The 12,089-nt window shown below is 43.0% G+C and overlaps 2 protein-coding genes across 3 annotated transcripts in view; one reads left to right on the forward strand and one right to left on the reverse strand.

Annotated features, from left to right (window-relative positions):
- SLC36A2 (solute carrier family 36 member 2) overlaps window positions 1–4,365 on the reverse strand; it is a 78,828-nt gene extending 74,463 nt beyond the window's left edge. Inside the window, exon 1 of the mRNA XM_032158421.2 lies at window positions 4,104–4,365. The gene's annotated coding sequence lies outside the window, so the exon portion shown is untranslated. The remainder of the gene's footprint in view (window positions 1–4,103) is intronic.
- Window positions 1–12,089, forward strand: part of SLC36A1 (solute carrier family 36 member 1) — a 230,218-nt gene that overhangs the window by 111,797 nt on the left and 106,332 nt on the right. The gene's annotated exons all lie outside the window — the stretch shown is intronic.

Consider the following 12,089-nt stretch of genomic DNA (forward strand, 5'->3'; position numbering starts at 1 on the left):
TGACCAGAGATGCTTAGGAAAGGAGAAGGAAGGTCTTTAGAAATCCTCTGGTCTGATGCTTCATTTTACACCTGGGAACCTGAAGCCCAGGAAGGCTAACAGTGATTATCATAATAAAGTTCCTCCTCTAATAAGATAATATAAGCAGTGAATATTTCTTAGGTTCTTGTGATGGGCCAGGCACTGTGTTAGTGCTTTAAATGCACTGTTTAATTCTCACCACAACCCTACAAAGCAGAGATTATCAACTTCATTTTAAGGATAAGGAAATCGAGGCTCACGGTCACTCTAGCTTTAGGTTCTCCTTCCATAAAGTAAGAAAGTTGAACTAAAACAGCATATCTTCAGTCATTTATTGTATTTTTCTCATCAAGTCAGTGTTTTTTTTGTTTTTGTTTGCTGTTGTTGTTGTTTTTGTAGATGGAGTCTCACTCTGTCACCTAGGCTGGAGTGCAGTGGTGCGATCTCGGCTCATTGCAACTTCTGCCTCCCAGGTTCAAGTGATTCTCCTGCCTCAGCCTCTCAAGTAGCTGGGACTACAGGCACACACCACCATGCCTGGCTAATTTTTGTATTTTTAATGGTGACAGGGTTTCACCATATTAGCCAGGCTGGTCTTGAACTCCTGACCTTGTGATCTGCCTGCCTCGGCCTCCTAAAATGCTGGGATTACAGGCATGAGCCACCGTGCCCGGCCAAGTCAGTGTTTTAACATTAGATTAATTTTACAAAGAAGTATTATAATGCAATTCTCTCATTTCCATTAATAGAAGAGAACATACATACATACATAATACAAATACGTAATTAAGAAAACAAACATTGTATGTCCCCTCCCCAAATTTATTACACACACCACCAGAAGCATGGAAATGCACCTTGAAAAACCACTGAATTAAAATGATTTGTAAATCCAGCCCTATCTCTGCTTCTGTAAGAATGCAGAATTATGGAGTCTGATAAGGCCTGACAGCTGGAGAACAATGCTTTTAAAGAGATATCAGCCATGAGAAGAAGCACCAATAAAAATCCGCTTGCAAACAGGATGACCTCCAGGATATTTATAGCAACTGGTTTCCAGGAAGGATTTGTTTGTTTGTTTGTTTTTTCTGAGAACAGTTAGAAAGTTTTCCAACCAGAGGAGTAGTAAGTGAATGACTTCTTGGAGTGAAACGTGGTGAGGGTGGATTTTTTTTCTTTTCTTTTGTTTTCGTTCCTTTTTTTTTTTTTTTTTTGAGACAGTGTCTCACTGTGTTGCTCAGGCTGGAGTGCAGTGGTGTGATCATGGCTCATTGCAGCGTCAACCTCCCAGGCTCAGGGTGATCCTCCCACCTCAGCCTCTGAAGTAGCTGGGACTACAGGTGCATGCCACTACGCCTACCCAATTTTTTGTGTTTTTGGTAGAGACAGGGTTTTGCCATGTTTTCCACTCTGGTCTTGAACTCCTGGGCTCAAATGATCCACCAGCCTCAGCCTCCCAAAGTGCTAGGATTACAGGCATGCATGAGCCGCTGCATCTGGTTGGGGTGGGAGGGGGATAAATTTTCACTGTTGCTCAGGCAGGAGGGCCCTCAGGAGGCAAAGACTATCTGAGGAGTTTGCATCAAGCCTCCTTTTACTTACATTGCTTTTGACTATCAAAAAGAAGAAACAGTGGCAGCTATTTGATCTCATTTCTTGATCTCCAAAACACTGATAACCAAGTGTTCAACAGGCATTTTGGTCCCCTCGCATGATTGAGGGCATGGAAACCACAACATACATGTACAAAGTGCTTTGGAGATTTTGACTCAAAATGTGGGCTATGAACCAGCAGCATCAGCATCACCTAGAGGCTTGTCAGGAATGCAGAATCTCAGGCCCAACCCTGGACCTCCTGACCCAGAATCTGCATTGTAACAAGGCCCCCAGGAAATTTGTGTGCACATCAGACTTTGAGTAGTTCGATTGTGCTGGTCCAAAGGCCACACTCTGCAAAGCAAGGATTCAGAGCAGCCATCTCTATACTTGGCTGATCATCCAAATCAGCTGGGGAAATGTATTTCTACAGGAAGTTTCCTGGGTTCTGAATTCCAAAGATTCAGATCCAAGACAACCAGAGCAGAGCCTGGGAATCTGTTATTAAGCAAAATCTCAAGGTGATTCTGATGCTTATCCAGGTTTTGGGGAAATAACAGCTTGCATTTGTTTAGGGAGCACTCACTATATACTAGGCAGAATCACTAAGCTCTTTACATGGATAAATCCATTTGATCTTAACAATAGGTTTCAGAGATAGGTATTAGCATTGTCTTCTTTTCCACTTGGGAAAACTGAGGCAAAGAGATAGCTTGCCAAAGTTTGAATGGTGGAGCTGTAATCAGAATTCAGGTAACCTGACCAGATAATTCTTGGTTGGGAGGGGCTGTCCTGTGCATTGCAGGCTGTTTTACAGCATCTCTTGCTTCTATCCACTCCACCCAGTTATGACAACCAAAAATGTCTCCAGCAATTGCCAAATGTCCACTGGAGAGCAAAGTCATTTCCAATTAAGAACCACTGGTCTAAAGTCTATACTTGTACCCACTCTGCTGACTCTAACTATTGTGTTCTCTCTTGTAGTTTTACACCAAAACAGCCTATCAAGAGAGAAGTTATTAGCCTTATTTTAAAAATGTGACTTATCCAGGGTCACAGAGCTCATAAGTAGCAAAGCTAGGACTCATATCCACATTTCAAACCTGTCCGTTGATTCTCACCCATGGTGGGTGTCAGGAGGAAGATTTGTGCCTCATAAATGAGCAAAGCCGAAGGGGAAGTATTTACTCCTGATTCATCTTATTTCTTCAAGACTTTGTCATGGATACCTATAGGATGATCTGCTCAGCAACCGTCCCCCACATTCCTTAAGTGACCTGAACTCCCTCTGTATCAGGTATAGTTTCTATTGGTGTTGCCCCCAACTATAGGAGATTGATCCAGGGGTGGCACCTGACCTGAGCTGAACCAATGAATTCCTTTCCTGAAATTTTGAGACCTGAGAGAACATCAGATTAGTTTCCTTCTAGTGGCTAAATTGTAAAATGTAAAACTCAGAAGCTGTGGACAGAGCCAGCTCACATCAAGAGAGAGGAATAAAGCCAATACACAGAGCCAAACTGAGCAAAGGCATTGGGAGCCCTAATGTGGGTCCACCCCTGGGTTGGCATGACCTGCAAAGCCTGACTGCCTCAGGATCCTTTCAGGGCTTGACTGTTCCTTGACACCTCCCAGAATCTTTCTAATAGTCTCTTTTTCCCCCAGTTACTTCAACTTGAGTTGAACAAGGGTCCTTAGTACAGTTTTTCCCATGGATAAGAAAATACCTGCTTGTTGAAACAAAACAAAACCAAACCTCCTTCATAGCATTAATCTGCTCTAAAAATCTGATGATCTGGGCAAAAACACTGATAACCAAGTTCCTACTATTTTAAATAGGAGAAATTGTGAGATGAACATCCACTCCAAATACTCAACCAATTCTTAAGACGTAACTAAAACAAGTAAAATGCCTGTATGTAAGCAACAAACTATGACATTGGTCTATGAATGCTTAAAACTTGATACTAAACACAAATGAATATGGTTGTCAGAAGAAATTGCTTTGTCTCTGGTCACATCCTCCACATCCTCTTTGTGGATGCTTGTTCTCTTTCCAAACTCTCTGTGTGGGTCCTAACATTTAACTAAATCTGGAAGGTAAGACAATGTAAGGAATGTCTCAAGACATTTCCCACAGGTTGTTTTGTTAAATATGTTATATTGCATTTGGGGACAGAAATGTAAATATTTCCTATATAAACATGGGGAAAAATTGTAGTGAGAGAGATATATTTATTCCCTGGAGTTTGGGCATTACACAGAAATTTTCTGTGTGATAATTCCTTATATATGTCAAACAATACAGACACATATAAGAAAATATACAACACCTGAACTTTCCCTCTCTAGAGGAAATCATTGATAGTCTGGGGGACGTGCTTCCAGGCTTTGTTCTACACACACTCACACACACACACACACACACACACACACACACACACACACACCCTTATCAAGGTGATGGCATGGGGTGGGGAATCTACCTGGAGGAGATGCTGGAGGATGAGGACGAGGCTTCCCAGCGTGAAGGCTGTTCAGCACCGAGAAAGTAGGCAGGGCACAGAGGCTTTGGAGGAACACCAGCAGCAACAGCAAGGGAAATGTGAACACTGTGTAGATGTGGCATCCACGGTGGGTGTGGGAATCACCACCCCTCTGCCCTGGCAGTCAGCTATGATCTCATCAGTTGTTTTGATAACCTATGGATAAAAAAGGATGATGTGAACCTCAGCTGCAACCTGCCTGTTCCCACCCCTGTGTCCTCCAGCCATTCCTGTCAATCTTCAGCCCTTAAAAGCACCAGCCTCTGGAGATTTTCTCACTGCCGAAAACCTTCTCTCCCAAAATTCCCTTCTTAGTGACTGCTCAGCCTTCAGAGACAATGTTCCCTCCAAACTCCATCAGGCCCCTACTCTTATCGTACCAGTCCATTGCCTCAATAGGGCTTATCATGCTTTATTATTTTACACTAGCATGATTATTGCTAAATGTTTATCTTTCCCACTAGAATGTAAGTGTCTGAGGGCAGGAACTTTATCTGGTTTGTTCACGGCTGTATTACCAGCACAGTGGCCAGCTCAAGGATAGATATTCAATATGTATTGGTTGAATGAATTAATTCATTCATTGAAAGAGAGTAGTGAAATTCTGAACAGGGACAGAGAGATGACCTAGGCATCTTCTTTTTTTTCCAAATATGGATTTTGTTTTATGATGGTGAAAATATAAAGAAGCAAATATAAAATATAAAGAGAGAAAAATTATCTTTGGAGACTCTTTACAGAGTTTTTTGTATTGTTTATGATATCAATAACATAAAATAAAATGGAAATAACCAAAATGTCTGTCCTTAAGGACTTGGTGAATAAATTATATACAGTGAGTCCATGATACATCATTAAGCATGGAAAAAAGCAAATAGCATATCAATATCATAGTCTGAAAAATTATTATATATGCATGTTTGAATATTTATGAAAAAAACTGAAAAACTATTCACATAACTTTTGCTTTTTTATTTTTTATTCCCTCATTTTACAGATGGTCACATAACTTTTAATGTGTGTTTTTGCAGGAGGAGAAATTTATGGGGACCTTTTATATTTTATGGTCTCATGCTATTGTTTGCTTTTGTTTAAGAAAGAGCTGTGTTGATTTTGTGTTCTGAGGGGAAAAAACCAACCATGAAGATTTTATATCACTCAAGAGACATCATAAAAAATAAACAAGAGTTTAAAATGAAGATAAAAGATGCACCTGTAGATTCATTTCAGAAAGGTATATTATATATTGGCAGTAGATATTATATTTATTTATACACATGTATATATATGTATATATATACATATGCAAACATAATATATTTATAAACATAAGATCTAAGTGAACACATTGCTTTGTGGCCTGCCCTAAGTGGCTATACCACTTGAAATTCTTCAAGCCCTGGAATGTACAGACCTGTTTGCTCAAAATACACATATAACAAATACTTGCTGAGTACTTAATTTGTTTTAAGAGCTCCAAAGGAACTTGTCTACCCTCTATGAGCTCACAGGCTAGCTATAAAGAAGACATAACTGTATTCAAGGAAAACTATAAATATATTTAAACAGTAGGATTAAATTAAGAAGAGAAAAATAAGGTAGTGATTCCGCTGTGTGACTCAGGGAACGATACCCAGAGGAGGTGAGCATTTAGGATGGGTGTGATTTGGATACGTGGAGATGAGAGAGGAGAAGGGAGCATGTTACCTATAGGAAAAACAGCATAAGTAAGGGCTCAGTGTTGGGAAAACACACAATCTATTTGAGAATGGTAGATAGCCCAGATGTATTGAAGCATACAGAGAGAAGTAAAAGATCAGGCTGGAGGGCAGGTAGGGACCAGAGCACCTAGGATCTTGTGAGCCAGATTAAGGTATTTAGAATATATCTTGTCCAATAAGGAGATATTGACAATTTTCAAGTTGAAAAAATATCCTATTTCATCTGTTTTTGCTCAGAGACGAGGACCTGGAGTGTCCTAAGCAAAGGCTGAATTTCACAGGCTTTCACAAACTTGGTTGATTTGGATGGAGTTGCTTAAAACTCAAGCTGGGCTATCTTGTGTCATCTTGTATTTCTGATTGAGTTCTCTGCCCTACTTATTTGAGGTTATCTGCCAGAAACATCAGGAACACACAGCAGAAGCCCAGCTGGTCCACAGTCAGGAAGAACACAATGTCCCTGGGCATTGGGAGAAGATTGTTATAAAAAGACGGAAGGGAAAGTGAATATGTGGCCATCTGATGTGCTGGTGTTTTCAGCTCCAGCCTTACGTGTCTTATCTGATGCCCTCACTTCTCACAGCCACAGGTAGAAGCCTGGCTTGTAGCCTCAGACCTCCTCCAGCTCCAGAAGGGGCAGGAATACCCTGGCAGGCTCATTACATTTATGTCCAGGTATGTTTCCAGGCAGAGCCTTTGCGTCCAGGTATGGAGTCAAGAGGGCCTGCCTTGATCTCCCTTCCTATCATCCACCACCCAACCTTATCTTCTTGGAGAGGGAGGGGCTCTGTTCTAAATTCTGACTGATTTGACTTTGACACTGAATCTCTGCTTGGTCTTGGCTGTCCCTTCCCCCATGCAAAAATCAGCTTCCACTCTTGCCCCTCAATCTATGTCTCACAGCAGCTAGACTGCTAGACTGATCTTTTGAAGACTATTGATTATATTATGTCCTTCCTATGCTTGGAAACCTTCTGGGGCTTCTGTCTACTCTAAGAACAGCATTCTGATATATTAACTTGCCTACAAGTCACTGAGTGGTTCGACTCCTGCTGACATTTCCATTCTTCCCTTCTACTTCTCCTCCTTGCTCTGCCAGTTCCTGCAGTCCTCTGAGCTCTTTCCACCTCACAGTCTTTTGCCGATAGGAAGTTCTTCCTTTCCTTAGGAAGTTCTTCCTACCCCTCTTCAAAGGGCTGGCTCTCACTTACCCTTCAACTCTTAGCTTAAACTTTACCTCCTCAGAGAAGTTTTCCCCACCTCTTTGCACCTCTTATCCTAATTCATAATTATACATTTGTATCTTTTCTTATTTATTTTCTGTCCTTACTACAAGGTCATGAAACTCCATTGAGGTAGAGATTGTGTCTCTTTTGTTTGTCTCTATTTTCCTAGCAACCAGCGTGATGCTCAGCCCATACTGGCTACCCGGTTGATGTTTGTCCAATCAGTAGATGAATGAATTAAGGAGTGAATGAGGTCCTGTTTCTCTATGAATAGACTGATCTTCTAGAAAGTACACAGAGTCAGGCTGGGCACAGTGGCTCACGCCTGTAATCCCAGCACTTTGGGAGGCTGAGGTGGGTGGATCACCTGAGGTCAGGAGTTCGAGACCAGCCTGGCCAACATGGTGAAACCCTGTCTCTACTAAAAATACAAAAAATTAGCCAGATGTGGTGGTGGGTGCCTGTAATCCCAGCTACTGGGGAGGCTGAGGCAGGAGAATCACTTGAGCCCAGGAGGCGGAGGTTGCAGTGAGCTGAGATCGTGCCACTGCACTCCAGCCTGGGTGACAGAGTGAAATTCCATCTCAAAAAACAACAACAAAAAAGAAAGTACACAGAGTCTATCTGACTTTGAGTCCCAACATGCTGCCTGGCATCCCCTAATGCCCAGGTTCAGGAACCATCTCAGGCATCCCAGGAGCCTCCTTATCCTGTCCTCTTCATGCTTACATGCACCTCTTAGCTTCTCTGCCCTGCTTACTGCAGCCACTAGAGCTAGATGATCTCCACTGCCCAAGTCCTGGGGCCTAGCTTGCCTTGGACTTGGACTCTTTCTGCTTTAATCACAAGTAACAGAGCCAATAGAAGTGAGGAAGGAAAGTTACAACACAATGTGGTGTCAAAATGTATTTCTTGTGCACGATTGCTGGTAAATGCTTTATCAAAACTGGACCTTTGCTAAATTGACAATGATTTATTTTGCACTATGAGAGCAGTATCAAAGAAATAACCTCATTGTTCAATCTGTTGCCACCTAATAACTAAAGACTAAAGAAAAAGAAGAGCTGTTGAAGAAAACAAAACAGCTCTGTTGTCAGGGTGTCAGGGTGTCCCCTGGCTGCTGAGATAGGTGACTGCAAACTTCAGCTACCAGAATCTCTCCATCCACACTCAGGATAATCCAGGATCATCAGGTGATATGGTTAGATTTTGTGTCTCCACCCAAATCTCATCTTGAATTGTAAACGCCAAAATCTCCATAATCCCCACATGTCAAAAGAGAGACCAGGTGGAGGTAATTGAATCATGGGGGACATTTCCCCCATGCTGTCCTCATGATAGTGAGTGAGTTCTCATGAGATCCTATGGTTTTATAAGGGGCTCTTCCCCCCTTCACTTAGCACTTCTCCTGCCTGGTGCCTTGTGGAGAAGGTGCCTTGCTTCCTCTTTGCCTTCTGCCATGATTGTATGCTTCCTGAGGCCTCCCCAACTATGCTGAACTGTGAATCAATTAAACCCCTTTCCTTTATAAATTATCCAGTCTTGGGCAGTTCTTCATAGCAGTATGAAAACAAACTAATACAGTAAATTGGTACTGAGGTAGTGGGGCACTGCTATAAAGATACTTGAAAATGTGGAAATGACTTTGGAACTGGATTATGGGCAGAAGTTGGAACAGTTTGGAGGGCTCAGAAGAAGACAGGAAGATGTAGGAAAGTTTGGAACTTCTTAGAGGCTTGTTGAATCGCTTTGACCAAAATACTGACAGTGATGTGGACGATGAAGTCCAGGCTGAGGTGGTCTCAGATGGTGATGAGAAACTTGTTGGGAATTGGGACACATGGCATTAAGTCCGGAGACTGCACAAAGCACCAAGGCCTTAGGCCCTACCCACCAAATCATTTTTTCCTCCTAGGCCTAGGTTACTCTTGCTATGCTTTAGCAAAGAGACTGGCAGCATTTTGCCCCTGCCCTAGAGATCTGTGGAACTTTAAACTTGAGAGAGATGATTTAGGGTATCTGGTAGAAGAAATTTCTAACAGCAAAGCACTTAAGAGGTAACTAGAGTGCTCTTAAAAGCATTCAGTTTTATGCATTCATAAAGAGATGGCTTGGAATTGAAACTTATGTTTAAAAGGGAAGCAGAGCATAAAAGTTCATAAAATTTGCAACATGACGATGCAATAGAAAAGAATAACCAATTTTGGTGGGGGGAATTCAAGCTGGCTGCAGAAATTTGCATAAGCAATAAGGAGCCAATTGTTAGTCACCAAATCAATGGGGAAAACATCTCCAGGGCATGTCAGACGTGTTCACGGCAGCCCCTCTCATCACAGGCCTGGAGACCTAGAAGGGTAAAATGGTTTTGTGGGCCACGCCCAGGGACTTACTGCTTTGTGAAGTCTCAAGACTTGGTGGCCTGCACCCTAGCTATGGCTAAAAGTGCCAACATAGACCTCAGATCATTGCTTAGGAGGGTGCAAGCCCCAAGCATGGACAGCTTAAATGTGGTGTTTGGCCTACAGGTGCACAGAAGTCAAGAATTCAGGTTTGGGAACCTCTGCTTAGATTTCAGAGGATGTATGGAAATGCCTGGATGTCCAGGAAGAAGTTTGCTGCAGAGGAGGGGCCCTCATGGAGAATCTCCGCTAGGGCAGTGAGGAAGGGAAATGTGGGGTTGGAGCCCCCACACAGAGTTCCCACTGGGGCACTATCTAGTGTAGCTGTGAGAAGAGGGCCACCATTCTGCAGACCCCGGAATGGTAGATTAATTGACAGCTTGCACTGTGCACCTGGAAAAGCCACAGACACTCAACACTAGCCCATGAAAGCAGCCAGGAGGGGGGCTGTACCCTGTGAAGCCACAAGGGTGGAGCTGCCCAAGACCATAGGAACCTACCACTTGCATTAATGTGACCTGGATGTGAGAAATGGAGTCAAAGGCGATCATTTCAGAGCTTTAAGGTTTGACTGCCCAGATGGATTTTGGGCTAGCATGGGGCCTGTAGCCCTTTTGTTTGGACAATTTCTCCCATTTGGAATCAGTGTATTTACCCAATGTCTGTACCACCATTGTGTCTAGGAAGTAACTAACTTGCTTTTGATTTTACAGGCTCTCATAGATGGAAAGGACTTGCTTTGTCTTAGATGAGACTTTGGACTTATGCTTTTGGGTTACTGATGGAATAAATTAAGACTTTGGGGGACTGTAGGGTAGGGAAGGCATGATTGGTTTTGAAATGTGAAAGGGACATGAAATTTGGGAAGGGCCAGGGTAGAATGATATGGTTAGGTTTTGTGTCCCCACCCAAATCTCATCATGAGTTGTAAACCCTATAATCCCCACAGTCACCACATGTCAAGGGAGAGACCAGGTAGAGGTAATTGAATAATGGGGACCATTTCCCCCATGCTGTTCTTGTGATAATGAGTGGATTCTCATGAGATCTGATGGTTTTATAAGGGGCTCTTTACTCCTTCACTTGGCACTTCTCCTGCCTGCCTCTGCATGAAGAAAGTGCCTCGTTTCTTCTTCACCTTCTGCTATGATTGTACATTTCCTGAGGCTTCCCAAACCATGCTGAACTGTGAGTCAATTAAATCTCTTGCCTTTATAAATTATCCAGTCTTGGGCAGTTCTTTATAGCAGTGTGAAAATGGACTAATACACCAGGAGTTGACCACATTTCAATAACACCTTTGCTCAGATCGTGATTTTCAGCCCTGTCATGATTTGCTGTGTACCCCTGGGAAGGTTGTTTTCTGTCTTTAGGGCCTGATTTCTCCATCTGTACTTTTAGTAGGTTGGATTCCAGCAGCATCTTGCTGTGTCCCTGTAGGAATCCATCTGGACCCGTGTACACATCTTGAGTCTTGGTTATTGTCCCATGGCTGTCTTGATTTTAGGACTAAAGAAAATTCTCAAGCTAAGCACAGGAAATAGCAATTTCTGATATATTAATTTGCCCCCAGAAGCTGCTTCTTTTGTCCACAATGTAAAGTAGTTTCTTTAGGGCAGTGGTTCTCAAACTTTTGGGTGAATTAGAATCATCCGGATATCTTGTTAAAATACAGATTTCTGGGTCCCATCCTCAGAGTTTCTGATCAGTATGTCTGGGTGGGGCTGAAGTATTTGCATTTCTAATAAGTTCCCAGGTGGTACTGATGCAGCTGGACTGGGGACCAACTTTGAGAACAACTCTTTAGGATATCTGAAAGTATTAAAATTAATTATAACTGTATTTCCAGAGGGACAGATATCAACATTGGACTACAGGATTTGTGGGACTTTGATGGGATCTGCCATCCTTCCCCATCCCAGGCAAGGAGAGGACAAGGTACCTCCCCCAGTGGGCATGGTCAGGGAGCCGGGCATGGTCAGGGAGCCAGGCATGGGGGCTGGCCTCTAGCACTGCATTACAGTATCTCCATAGTCCATCAAGGGCTTATTGAGTGTGGGAGAGAGCAGGATACTTTGTTAGGTTCAGAAGTATAACACAGGGAGAGAGAAAGGTAGGTCTTTTCCTAGTACAAGGCTGAATGGAAAGATGTATAGTAGGAAATTTGGCAGAAGTGGTAGGTGCCAATACCCACTGGTGCCCACTGAGCCTCCCTCATTTCCCTGAAGGGCTCCAAAAATCATGTACCAACTCGTTGAACAAGTATTGAATGGCTACTGAGTGCTGGAGTTGTACAAGGCCCTAGGGTCCATGTCAGTGAATAAAATAGGCAGGGCTCCATCCTTCTGGAGCTTTCAGTCAAATGAATTAATGAGTCCCATGCATTCACTGAATGCCTTGGGTCACTTTGGCCTATGGCGGGCGGGGCACTTTTCCAAAGCCACACAGTGAGCTGAGGATGGAGTGAGGACCTGACCCTAGGCCTCCTGCCTCCCATAACAGTGATTTTCCTATGACACGCTGCTGCTTCCCCAAGACCATGCACACTGCTGGTCTTCCTGCTAATGATGGGGATGATCG

Source organism: Hylobates moloch, unplaced genomic scaffold, assembly GCF_009828535.3.
Source record: "Hylobates moloch isolate HMO894 unplaced genomic scaffold, HMol_V3 SCAFFOLD_6, whole genome shotgun sequence".
NCBI lineage: Eukaryota > Metazoa > Chordata > Mammalia > Primates > Hylobatidae > Hylobates > Hylobates moloch.